Raw genomic sequence first — 13,565 nt, forward strand, 5'->3', positions numbered from 1 at the left:
AGTCAGTCCCACACCCGCGGGAGAGGAATCCCTCCACGTCTGGCTGGAGCAAGCAACGCTTCTAGTTGATGAAGGTGAGTGCTCTGACAAAGAGAAACGGCGACGGATCTTGGAAAGTTTAAAAGGGCCCGCTTTGGAGATCGTTCAAGCTGTTCATATGACTGAACCAGATGCTAGCCCCCATGACTACATAGAGGCCATAGAGAGCATTTTTGGTACTGTAGAGTCTAGAGAAGAACTCTATTTGTCCTTCAGATCTCTTCATCAGCAGCCTGGTGAAAGCTTATCTGATTTTCTGAGAAGATTAGAGAGGTCTCTTGTTAAAGTTGTGCAAGCAGGTGGTTTACCTGTTAGTTCTGCTAACAAAGCCAGAATAGAGCAACTTATTAAAGGTTCAACCTCTGAGCTAATGTTGCTTCAGTTGAAAATTAGGGAGCGGAAAGACAACCCCCCAACTTTTTTGAACTTGCTGAGAGAAGTGATTGAGGAAGAGAGTCGTCAGTCTGCCAAACAAAGCCAAACAGCACCTGTACGTCGTCAACACGTACGCACAATACAGGCTGAGAAGGAGAAAGAGCCTGATTCAACCTCCAGGAGTGAACTTGAGGCTCAAATTCAAGAATTGAGAGCGCAGCTGGAGAAGAAAAACAGCTCATCATCTCAGATGCCATTCGATGGTTCTGCCAGTGGACCAAAAGAGAAGAAAAACAAAAAAATCAAAGGAGAGTCACAGAACGAACTGGAGTCCCTCAGAAAACAAGTTCAAGATCTGCAAAATAAAATGAGCGTAATGGCAGTGAACTACGCATCAGCTCCTCAGAGAGAAAATATGACACACCCCAGTAAACACAGACCAGCCCAAATCCACAAACCTGCTCCATTCAAAGCTTCATCGTCAAGAAGTTCTGATGAGTATTTTTGTTACAAGTGTGGAGAAAATGGTCATATTGCTACGAGATGCACTGGAGCTGAGAACCCACAGAAAGTCATAAGAAAGCTCATTCGTGTAGTACGCGGAGCACCAGATCCCACGACAGAAAACTCAAAATCTGCCACAGATGAGTCGTGTGTCGCGAATGTCAACAAAATCGAAGTCCCTGGAAAAGATGCAAACTTACCTGAGGGTCTTGTAGGTCCATCATTCATTCATACCATCAAGGTGAACGATGTGCCTTGCAATGCTCTCATTGACAGTGGATCTAATGTGACTATCATCTTTGAAAGCTGGTATAATGACCATTTGTCAGATGTTCCCATCAAACCCCTCTCAAACCTCGGCCTCTGGGGTCTTGCTGACACAGATTATCCATACAGAGGTTATGTTGTAGTGGAGATGGAGTTTGCAAAAGAGATCACTGGTGTATCTGGACAAGTCGAGGTGCTTGCATTGATCTGCCCTGAGCCAAAAAACCATCAACAGGCCCCTGTATTGGTCGGCACAAACACGTCTCTGTTTAGTCGCCTGTGGGAACTGGTGAAGACGGAAAATGACAAGGACATTGTCCACTCAATGAGAATTCAGTCAGTCTATACCCCAGTCAATGCTCCGACACAGCAAAAAAAAGAGGAAATCTTGGGACAAATAAAATGGAATGGGCCTGGCCCACTTTCTGTTGCTCCAGGAGCAAAATACTATGCTACATGCAAAGTAGACAGACAGAGTGCCCCCTCTAAAGATTTCGTACTGATCGATGCACCCACTGCTCAGTCATTACCAGCTGGCGTACTGGTACAGCCAGGTGTGCTCCCAAATGCTACTATCGATAGCAACAGTTTCACTGTGCTCATTCAGAATGAGTCCAAAAAAGCAACCTCTATACCAGTGGGAACGGTCATTGCTGAAATGTATGCTGTAGACACAGTCACCCCTGTCCAACCATCTGAGTCAACAGCTGAAGCTATCGACCCAGAGCTCTTCAACTTTGGAGATTCCCCGATCTCCGAGGAGTGGAGGAATCGGCTTCGGCAGAAGATGGCTGGGAGGAGGAAAGTTTTTTCATTGCATGAATGGGATGTTGGCTTGGCCACAGGTGTAGAACACCACATCCGTCTGCATGACACCCGACCTTTCAGGGAGAGGTCAAGGAGAATCGCTCCTGCAGATATTGATGATGTGAGACGACACATACAACAACTGTTGGCGGCTGGGATTATAACAGAGTCCCGTAGTCCCTACGCCTCACCAATTGTTGTTGTGAGAAAGAAAAATGGAAACATAAGAATCTGTATCGATTACAGAACACTTAATAACCGCACCGTACCAGACCAGTACACAATGCCACGCATTGATGACGCTTTGGATTCGTTGTCAGGCAGCAAATGGTTCTCTGTATTAGATCTACGTAGTGGCTACTACCAGATTGCAATGACTGAGGAAGATAAAGAAAAAACGGCATTTATTTGCCCCCTCGGTTTCTATCAGTTTGAACGCATGCCACAGGGAATCACAGGAGCGCCTGCAACATTTCAGCGTCTAATGGAGAAGGCAGTTGGTGACATGCATCTTCTGGAAGCATTGGTATATCTGGATGATATCATTGTTTTTGGAAAAACTCTGGAAGAGCATGAACAGAGGCTGCTCAAAGTTTTGGACAGACTGGAGGAGATTGGATTAAAAGTTTCCATTGACAAATGTCAGTTTTGTCAACCTCAAGTCAAATACGTGGGTCACATTGTATCTGCAAATGGGATAGCTACTGATCAGGAGAAGGTGGAAGTGGTGAAAGACTGGAAAGTTCCCACTCACCTAAAACCTCTAAAGTCGTTTCTGGGTTTTTGCTCTTACTATAGGAGGTTTATTGCAAATTACTCCGCTATCATTCGCCCCCTCTCTGAACTTACCAAAGGGTATGCTCCCCTGTGGCAGGACCCTCAGGCCAGAAAGAAAACAGATTCAAGTAAGGTCTACTTCAAAACATCAGAGCCTTTTGGAGAGCGGTGGACTCAGACCTGTCAAGATGCATTTGAGAAAATCCGTGACTGCCTGATCAACGCCCCAGTTTTAGCCTTCGCTGACCCCACAAAAACTTACATTTTGCATGTGGATGCCAGTATGAACGGACTAGGTGCAGTCCTGAACCAAGAATACCCCGAAGGCCTTCGACCTGTTGCTTTCGCAAGTCGAAAACTAAAAGACTCAGAGCAAAACTACCCAGTCCATCAGTTGGAGTTTCTGGCATTAAAATGGGCTGTTGTGGACAAATTCCATGACTACTTATATGGTGCAAAATTCATTGTCAGGACTGATAATAACCCACTAACGTATGTGTTGACTTCAGCCAAGCTCAGTGCAGTTGGTCATCGCTGGCTTGCCGCTCTGGCCACATATGATTTCACCATTCAGTACCGTCCTGGGCGACACAACATCGACGCTGATTTATTGTCCCGTCAGTACGCCCCAGGAGATGAAAAAGATTGGGTGAGCATTCAACCTGCTGGGGTTAAAGCTCTCTGCAAACGGGCCACTGTAAGTGAAGAAGCAGAGGCACCAGACCGGTTGGTGGATCAGCTTGGAGCTCCTGGCATGGTGGTGCCTGATGCTTTTGTGTTCCCAGTGAATCTCAGCATGAGCGCACTTGACCAGTTGAGCCCAAAAGAAATTCAGACATCACAAGATTTGGATCCCATAATTGGACCAGTCAAGAAAGCAATTGAAACCAAACAGAAACTGAATCACTCGAAAAGTGATCCGCCAGAGATTCTTTTGCTCCTCCGTGAAAGCAGCAAACTGGAATCTAAGGATGGAGTACTTTATAGATTGAAAGAAAAACCATGTGGAAAACATATAAAACAGCTTGTCTTGCCATCAAGATATCGGCCCATGGTTTTAAGATCGCTGCATGATGACTGTGGACACATGGGTGTTGAGCGAACCAGAGAATTGGTCAATGATCGATTTTATTGGCCACGCATGGCAGCTGAGGTTGAAGAGTACATTAAAACATGTGGGAGGTGCATAACCAGGAAAACGCTCCCTCAGCGTGCCGCGCCGCTGAATCAGATCACCAGTAATGGTCCTTTGGATCTTGTCTGTATTGATTTTTTACAGATTGAGCCAGATTCCAAAGGTGTTGCTAATGTGTTGATAGTGACAGATCACTACACACAGGCGTTTCCTACCAAAGATCAAAAAGCCATCACTGTTGCAAAAGTATTGTGGGAGAAATATTTTGTGCATTACGGCCTGCCGGCTAGGATACACTCAGACCAAGGCAGAGATTTTGAAAGTCGGCTAGTGAAAGAGTTGTTATCCATGTTGGGAATCCGGAAATCACGAACATCCCCTTACCATCCACAGGGCGATGCGCAACCAGAAAGATTCAATCGCACTCTCCTAGCGATGATTGGCACTTTGGATACTGTTAAAAAACAATGCTGGAGCCAGCATATCAGTCATCTTGTACATGCTTATAACAGTACTAAAAATGATGCCACTGGATTTTCGCCATACTTACTCATGTTTGGCCGAGAAGCAAGACTGCCCATAGACATCTGTTTTGGGATCTCACCGGATGGTGAAAGTGAATCTTCTCATCAACAGTACATCGTTAAGATGAGAAAAGATCTCCAGAAAGCCTACGAGCTGGCCTCGGAAGCAGCTACAAAGAGTCACCTAAAAAACAAAGCTCGTCATGATCAACGAGTGAGAGATCAGCCATTGGACAAAGGGGACAGAATTCTCATCCGGAATGTTGGGATAAAAGGCAAACATAAGCTCCAAAATCGATGGAAGTCAACTCCATATGTCGTTGTGGAAAAGCTACCCAACCTACCGGTATACAGAGTTAAGCCAGAATATGGTTCCGGCTCGACCAAAACCTTGCATCGAGATCATCTGTTGCCAATCGGTTATCTGGTCAGGATGTCAGATCCTCCTGATGAAGAAGAACCCGTCCGGAGACCTGTCACCAGATCGCTTCGTAACCGACAAAACCAAAGAACAACTCAGCCTACTCAAACAGAGGATGATACTGCATCATCAGATTCTGAGCTGGAAACCACTCATGTTCCTTGGGAATTTGATGTGGATGAAGTCAGGAGACAATTGAATAAACAAAATCCGGACCCTGAAGAAAATGAGAGCAGTAAAAGCTCAGAGGAGGATGGAAGTTCTCAAGAGGAGAACCCAGACATGCCGGAAAATCAACCTACTGAAGAAAGTGAGAATGAAGAATCTTCTGAAAGCTTTACACCTTCTGAAGTGGATTCTGAAGTTCAAGAAACAAATGCCTCTGCAGAAGAACAAGATTCAGAAGGGGGAGCAACATCACCCTCTTCAAGCAGAGCCAGAAATGACAAATCACAAGAAAGTTCAAGACGAAAACATAACCAGTGTTCCCCTGTTCGAAAATCTCATAGAGAATCAAAACCGCCCATGCGATTTACTTATAACAAACCTGGTTATCCATCCAGTGAACCAGTTACCATTATGCATCATGGCATGGTTATTCAACTAAAGTTAAACCCTCAAGATCAAATCTACAAGACACCTAGACAGAAACATAAAACATCCGTGAAAATCTCAGAACATGAGACAAAGAAACATGTTTCTAAGACAAAGAAAAGGGAAAAGGTGTGATGAGGACATCTACACGGTTAGAAGGGGGAGGGTGTAGCCCTGTCCAATTAGACACATGCATAAAATACATTTAAAAGGCATAAAAAGACAATCAGATTTCATAAATGTTTAAAAATGAGTGATTCCTGTATGTAAATAAGTTAAAAGAGCCACAAAGTTCATTCAGTTAAAAAACATAGAACTCATTTGAAATGTATTTACAGTGTAAAATGTATAAAGTTCATTTATGTGTGAAATTGAAAGAGATAATAAGTTTTGGTTTCATTGTTTCCTTAAAAGATGTGCACACTACCTTGATTTTGTTTCAGTTGTCACTCATGGTGTTTTTCTGTTGTCACTGGTTTGGTTGTGACTTAATAGCCAATCAGAGATCTTCTTTTGCGTAAGGGGCGGGACAAGTGGCGCACGGTGCTGTAACAGGAAGAAAAATAGATCTCTCATGTCAGCCGTGATCGGCGAGGAAACATCGTGATTTGTGGAGAACATTCAAGTTATATGGAAGATTGACTACCAGTTGATCCAGAGTGTGACTGTTGTGATCTGCATCAGGTAACAGATATGTGTATTTCGGTGCTATAACTTGTGGTTGCAGTGCTAAAGGAAATCATGTGTCTGGTGCTACATAGCGACTAGCTGTTAGCTTTGGCATTTCAAGTGAGCCTCAATATGCTCAGTTTAAGCCTTGTATGAGCACATACTTATAATAAGTGTGAGTTGAACTAAGTGAAATATCCTTGCATCAGATGTGGACTGAGAGAGAGCCGGTTGGAGCGTCGACCAGAGGCCCGGCGGAGTTTCTGCTGTTTCTTCAGTGTTCTGAGTTGTTCTTCAGTGTTATCTGCAGTTCGTTCTTCAATGATATCTTCAGCTTCGTTTCTTCAGTGATCTGAGTTTGTTCATCTCATCATCATCCATCTTCACAAAAGACCATCTACTCCTCTGTGCTCTTGTGACTGCTACCACTCGTTTCCCCATTCATCCTATTAACCCCCTCGGATCCGTGAGTACTCAAAAGAATTACTAAAGTGCACATTTTATTTTCTGTTGCTCAATTTGGAGTGAAGCGGCCCCACAGTTTCTGGCCTCACCGCTCCCCAGCTTCGAATCAGGCCTGCAACATGGTTATTTGCAAGTGAATGCTTGAGGAGTGTGTGAGTGTGGGCCCACAAATTTGATTTATGTTGGTTTTTGTTGTTGTGATTTATACATATATCTGGGATTTTGTAAATAATATTTAAAAAGGTACTAAAAAGAGGTTTTCATGAAAAAGGGTAAATTCATAAGAAAAAAGGTTTGAAAGAAAATTCATAAAAAGGACTGATATGTAGTTTTTGTCTCTGTATATATTTTATATTTTGTTAAAACACATTTTCATTTAGAATTTCATTATTTTATTTCATTGATACAAAATAAACCCTGTTTGGAGGATTATTGTCTTAAAAGTTCAGTTGTTGTGTCCCTTATTTGGTTTAGCAAATTTTACTGGTTCATACCGAACTCAGGCCCCATCCCACAGTTACGTGAGATCCGGGTTACATTAGATTAATCAAATTTTTAAGATTGCAGAGTGAATCTCTCTCAGAGAACCAATCATCAATCACATCATAGATTAATCAACCCCGTCATGATCAGACAGGCTGTTAGATTCAAAGATTTGAATATAAATTCAAATTTTGGGTGTCCTCAGTAGACTTCAGGTTAAAAATAGTGGAGTAGATTACATGTTCAACAAGCAACATTGTTGACTCATTGATGGATTCCTTATTTTAAACATGTAAAAAACAGGAAACAAAACCAACAGGTTGAAAACCTTTCCCTTTGGTTAAAACCTTGCTTGTTTTTCTTAACTTCCTGTTCTTCCTCCCTGTTCATCAAACCCTTCATCTCTTCACTTCACTCTGCCTCTCTCTCTCTCTCTCTCTCTCTCGCTCTCTCTCTCTCCCTCTCTCTCTGTTCTGTCTCTCTCTCTCACTCTGTCTATCTCTCACTCTATCGCTCTCCACCTCTGTCTCTCTCTCTGCCTCTCTCTATTTCTTTCTCTCTCTCTCTGTCTGCCTCTCTCTCTTCAGCATTTCTATCCTCACACTTCTCTTCAACAACCGGTTTTGTGGCACAAGTGAGGAGTCGCAATCCGTGTTTTACACAGAACCAGCAAATCAAAACCACCATGCATTAAAGTAAACTTTAACTCTCTCGGTGTTCTCAGATCACTCGGTTGTCTGCGTAACCAGCCAGAAATCATTGCTCGGGCCGTAGATTTTTGCTCTTCTAAACATTCCAATATCTTGGTCCTGCCGACCACCCCGACCGGTGTGAACTTATCGAATAGTTGCTGAAAACTTTCAACGCGATCAGACCACGCCGTGCTGTTCTACTTCCTGTCTCTTCTTTTCCTATGTTTAACACTTTGGTGTTTACCAAACGGTTAGCACAAACAATAACTGCACACAAAACAGCAAAACAAACAGCAACACATGTCCTCTACAAACCTAAACAACCTCCCAGCATCATGACCTTCTTCTTTATTTACCCCCTTTTTTATAGTGAAAGAGAGAGTCAGAGTCGTGAGGTGTGACCTGCAGAATCACACTCACCCAGTTTTCAACAAGCTTCACCAGTAGAAACTTCCACACGCGACGCCACCCACAGTTCAACAGTGCAGGTCAGCCCGTTAGGGAAATCATCAACCCTTCTGTTACATGCACCAGGCCCGCCCTGGTGAAGAGGCCATCCCATAATACCCCCCAAGCTCTGGGGTTGCTTTAATCTCGGATCGGATCCGAGTGAAAACAAAGTCGCTTCAGGGGCTCAGCCCTTCCACGCCAGTGGCCCCCAGGGCCGTCCAGACTCCGAGTCTAGAAACTCTTCCTGAGCTCTCTCAGCCACAGTTCCAAATTAGGATAAAATTATTGTTACAACCCAATTGTTACTAATCAATGATTAGCAATTGATTGATAAAAATCAATCAAAAATTTAGGGACATCTTTGGCTCTTTGTTTAGAAATTTGCTTTAACAATTCCAACCAACTATGAAATAGTTCTTTTATCTAGTCAAACATCCCCACAGGTAAGGCATTACTTCCTGAGTTAAATATTTAACAGAGGAAACATTTGCACTCACCTCGTTTATGTTGTATTTAGATCCCGGACGAGCCCCCAAACTGTTGTGGAATTTTTGGTGAATCAGAGCCAAAGATGACGAGTCAAGGAGTTGACGCTGCACAAGGAGGATTTATTGAGGATTGCAGAGGAAGCACACACAAATCAGCTGATTGAGAGCAAGGCTGTTGCTCCAGCAAGAATCCAACCCAACTCTGGCATGACTTCCGGCCACGCCATCTCATATAGCTAGATCTTACGAGACTAGCAGACGCTGTTTCCAAGTGACTTCAGACACAACAGAGCGGCCTTCACACTGTGTTCCTGAGAACTTTGAAAACAAAGCATTATTCCAAATCAGCATCCACTCAAAGCTCACAAAAAAGTGCCACCACAAAGAAAAAAAAAACTTTATCAGCGTTATCTCGTGAGTCAAAAAAAAAAAAAGACCGACGGACAGTCTGTAAAGTGTTTGTGCGCGCTCCCATGCCGCGTTGGCTGGTGGCTGCAGTTACTCACAGCCAGGGTCAGGGTGGAGTTGAAATTCAGCCCAGGAGTATTGTTTGGAGGCACGTTGACTTTTATCCGATAATATGAAGGCGGGGTGCTCGTGCTTCGATTCGCAGACCGGGAGCAAATAGGGTGTTCCTAAGGACGTCATCGGTTGCTGAGCAACCGTTTCAGGCGTCATGTTGGAGGGCATACACGGAGTTAAACACATCAGATGGTGGCGGATTACTGCAGACTTTTGAGCGAAAAAAACAGGATTCTGTGTCGCGAAAAGTGCAAGGGGATTGACTATTGACCCATACTTGATCGCAAGCACGGAATTTATCCGGAACGAGGATAAATGGGCTGACATCAGCTGCTTCAACATCGTTAATTACCTGCAGTCTACTCGCTAAGCCATCTGTACGCCATGACAATGATAACTGCAGCGGTTCCATTTAGGCTGTGTGAACATCAAGGAAACCCCAAAGGGTGTGCAGGGTTCTGGGTTCTGTCGAACGAGGATAAATGGGCTGACATCAGCTGCTTCAACATCGTTAATTACCTGCAGTCTACTCGCTAAGCCATCTGTACGCCATGACAATGATAACTGCAGCGGTTCCATTTAGGCTGTGTGAACATCAAGGAAACCCCAAAGGGTGTGCAGGGTTCTGGGTTCTGTCCACAATGCAGAGGCAGCAGGAAAAAGAGTCGTTAAAGCAGCTCATGACATTACAGCTCCTCAGTTGCTTTACACCTGCTAGTTGTTAGTGAAGTCTGATGTGACATGTGACTCAAGTTGTGATAGTAATTGATCTATTTGTGTTATTTTGAAGTTATCTGGCCTTTTCTTGTTTGTTTTTATATAAATGCTGGAGATGTGTTTTCATGTCTACTCAGCTTGCTGAAACATTTTACATATACAGAAGTGATTGTGACAAAATTCATACCAACATATGTAGGAGCTTAAATACAGTTTGAGTTTATCAATGTGAAAATTGCCATTTCATATTTAAATGCTTATTTGTGTTTGAGATGTGAAGTGATTATTTAAATAATTATCTAAATAATCACTTCACATCTCAAACACAAACAAGCATTTAACCTGTAATTACAGGTTGAAATATTCACAGATGATTAGGTACAGTTCATGTTGTGGTAAATTACTTTTGAAAATATGTGTATAAATAAGTTAAGGTTAAAAATCCACATGGATAAGGTTTGTTGGATGTTATGGAGTAAACTGAGGATTGATGAGTAAACTGAGGAGATAGTGTCAAGCTTGGGCTTCATTATTCAGGAACCTACAATATATGTGTCTAATTGGTTCTTACCTCTTAATTGTCCATGAATCTGCAGGCATGCTGATATCAAATAAAGCTGTTTTTGAGTGGAATTGTTTCTTTGCATTTATCATTCAATTGGTAACTGACTAAAAGGAAAGGCATATATTTATTTGGCAGTTCAAATACAAGTCATGTGAAACATGTTATGAAAAAATGTAAAAAGCAGCAGCATGAAGTCCTAAGTGTTCATGAAAAAGAATACAGCTGTTCTTTAAAGGGGAACGGTCGTTTTTACAATCTGGACCTTATTTCACATTCGTCACAACAACATTTACTCACCCGTTTGACTTTCGTATGATTTGCAGTTGGTTCGGAGATAATTAGATGCTCCCATATCCATATAACGGCAGCGGGAGGGGCACCGACATGCAGCCGTTACAGACGCTCTTTTCTCTTATGTTTGTTGTGGGGTGGTAGATACATGTAAATTTAATAACTCAGCATCACTTAGTGCTATTGGGAAGTCTGTAAACCAGCTAGATTGAGCAACTCTCTGGGAGCGCTGAAGCGATGATGTCATCACACTGCGCCGTGGCGCACATTCATTCTGTTTGTTTACATGGAAGTAGCGTCTGCATCTCAATCGGCTTTTTTAGTCAGTCAGAGTTTATTTTCAGCTGGTTGTAACTTTGGTACAATGGTTCCAGTGTGCATATATCCTGGCTGTGAAAGTAAAATGACCAGCTGGACGTCACTGAGCTCACAGGCTCCCACTTTGTGACCGGGATTTATTGAGGCTATGGCTAATAGCGCTCAACATGGACCCCAGCATCAAAGTTCCAACTTTACCACATTTGGATTATCGGGTGTGGAGTGCCCACTTCACATCGGAGGACTTCTTCCTAGTTCAGGAATGAAATGAAGGCCAGAAGATCCAGAGAATTAACCTAAAAAAGAATGCCATTCTATGTCTATGTCATCAAAAAATTAGAGCACTTGTATGTATTATTTTAATCATCAAAACTGGGTTTCTGTGTTTGTTGTTTCAGAGGGATCATCCCAATTACTGTGAATCCCAGCCACATCACCAGATGACTCCATTTCAAGCACACCTCCTCTCAAGCAAACAGTTTTTGGCACCTTCACACTTACTCAAAAACGACTTGATGATTTGTTGTTTGAGTACAACATAGCCAATGTACAACCTTTTTCACTGGTAGAGAATGCATCATTTTGGAAAATGATTGAACAGTTGGTTCAATTTTCAAGCATGTTGTCACTTTATTACTAAAAAAAGAATTAAAAGCTGTTAATACTTTAATAAATTTAAGAAAATAATTGAAGTGTCAGGGTTTTATTGTTGCCTGTCAATAGATGTTTAGCACTACTATGCCTTTTATTTCCTGCAAAGCTACAAATAAATAACAGGTTTCGTGCACTTGAACTTTTTTTAAGAGGAAGTATTCTAGTATTCAGAATACAGTACCAAGATTAACCAATGTAATGGAATACATTACAAAATACATTTTAAAGTAGGTATTCAGTATTCTGTAACTAAATACCATTTCCAAATATTCTCCCCAACACTGCGTCTTAGGCACCATGAGCTGGGACTGGCTAGAGTGTAAATTTGGAGGCAGTTGGTGATGTATTGAGGGGCCAGTCCATTCAAAGCTTTAAAAACAAACAAAAGATCTTAAAATCAATTCTAATATTAACAGGGAGCAAGTGCAAAGAAGCTAAAATTGGGGTGATGTGTTCGCGCTTTCTGGCCCCTATTAAAGGTCATGCTGCAGAGTCCTGGACTAACTGCAACCGCTAGAGTGTATTTCAGCTTATGCCTGTGTAAAGCACTTTGCAGTAGTCCAGGCGAGAAGAAATAAAAGCATGCACGACTTGTTCAAGAAGATTAAAAGATGAAAAGATTTTACCTTAGATAAAAGACGAAGGTGATAAAAGCTCAATTTCAAAACCGCATTGAACTGTTTATCAAGTTTAAAATCACTGTCTATGGTGACGCCAAGGCTGGTGAGTTTGGGACTCAAATAATTTTGGAGGGGTCCCAAGTTAATGAGGGAATTACCAAATAAAATGACTTCAGTTTTCCCCTCGTTCAGTTTAAAAAATTTTGGCTAACCAAGCCTTGACGTCACCAACACAGTTGACGAGGGGGTCAGGGGGCAATGGCTGGTTTTGGTGATGGCCATATAAATTTGGCAGTCATCGGCGTAAAAATGGCAATCCATGCCATTCTTTCTGAAGATCTCCCTGATTGGGAGGAGGTACAGGGCAAAAAGAATTGGGCCCAAAATAGAACCCTGGGGGACTCCACAGTGCAGAGGAGCAGAAAAGGAACTGGAGTCCCCCAACCTCACAGAGATGGACCTCCCTCTCAGGTAAAATTCAAACCGCTTTAAAGCAGTCCCCCTGACACCCACACAGTTTTCCAAACAGGATAAAAGCAGAAACAAAGCACAAACTCAGAAGAAACAGGAGAACCTTAGCGAAAAAGTAAACATTCAGAGGAAACAACAGAATCTCACATGAAACAGGAGAAGCTCAGAAGAAACAAGAGTACCTCAGAGGAAACCGTAGAAGCTAAGAAGAAACAATAGAACCACAAAAGAAACAGTAGAAAATTCAGAGTAAATCGTAGAAACTCAGAGGAAACAAAAGAACCTCGGCAGAAACAGCAGAAACTCAGTTCAACTCCAGCAGCTGTGGTATTTCTATCTACAGATCTTTGTGGATTTGAGTTTTTTTTTTTTGTTTTTGTTTTGTTTTTTCCTAACATGAATTTGTTGGAGACCAATTGGCTGATCTCTGGTTTGAGGAACAAACTGAAGGAGCAGAGAAGCATCAGAAAATAATTCACTGTAAAACCATGAAGAAAACAGGTTTTTTTTGTTTTTGTTTTTTTTTAAAGGTGCTGTAGGCAGGATTTTGCGAGTCAATGCTAATTTTTCTGTGTTTTATTTGGGTTAAATGTAAGAGTATCCATTGATAATTCTTTAGGAGTGTAGCATAATTGCACTCCAGCAAGGGTGCAGCATTTCTATCTCTCTCTGTTCTGAGCTGAAAAGGAATCTCGACAGCTCCAGGTATCTTTGACC

The 13,565-nt window shown here is 42.4% G+C and overlaps 1 protein-coding gene across 1 annotated transcript in view; it reads right to left on the reverse strand.

Moving 5' to 3' along the window:
• The window catches only part of LOC115384262 (scavenger receptor cysteine-rich type 1 protein M130-like), a 43,043-nt gene that overhangs the window by 6,797 nt on the left and 22,681 nt on the right, over window positions 1-13,565 (reverse strand). The window lies entirely within an intron of this gene.

Source organism: Salarias fasciatus (genome assembly GCF_902148845.1).
Source record: "Salarias fasciatus chromosome 23 unlocalized genomic scaffold, fSalaFa1.1 super_scaffold_20, whole genome shotgun sequence".
Taxonomy (NCBI): Eukaryota; Metazoa; Chordata; class Actinopteri; order Blenniiformes; family Blenniidae; genus Salarias; species Salarias fasciatus.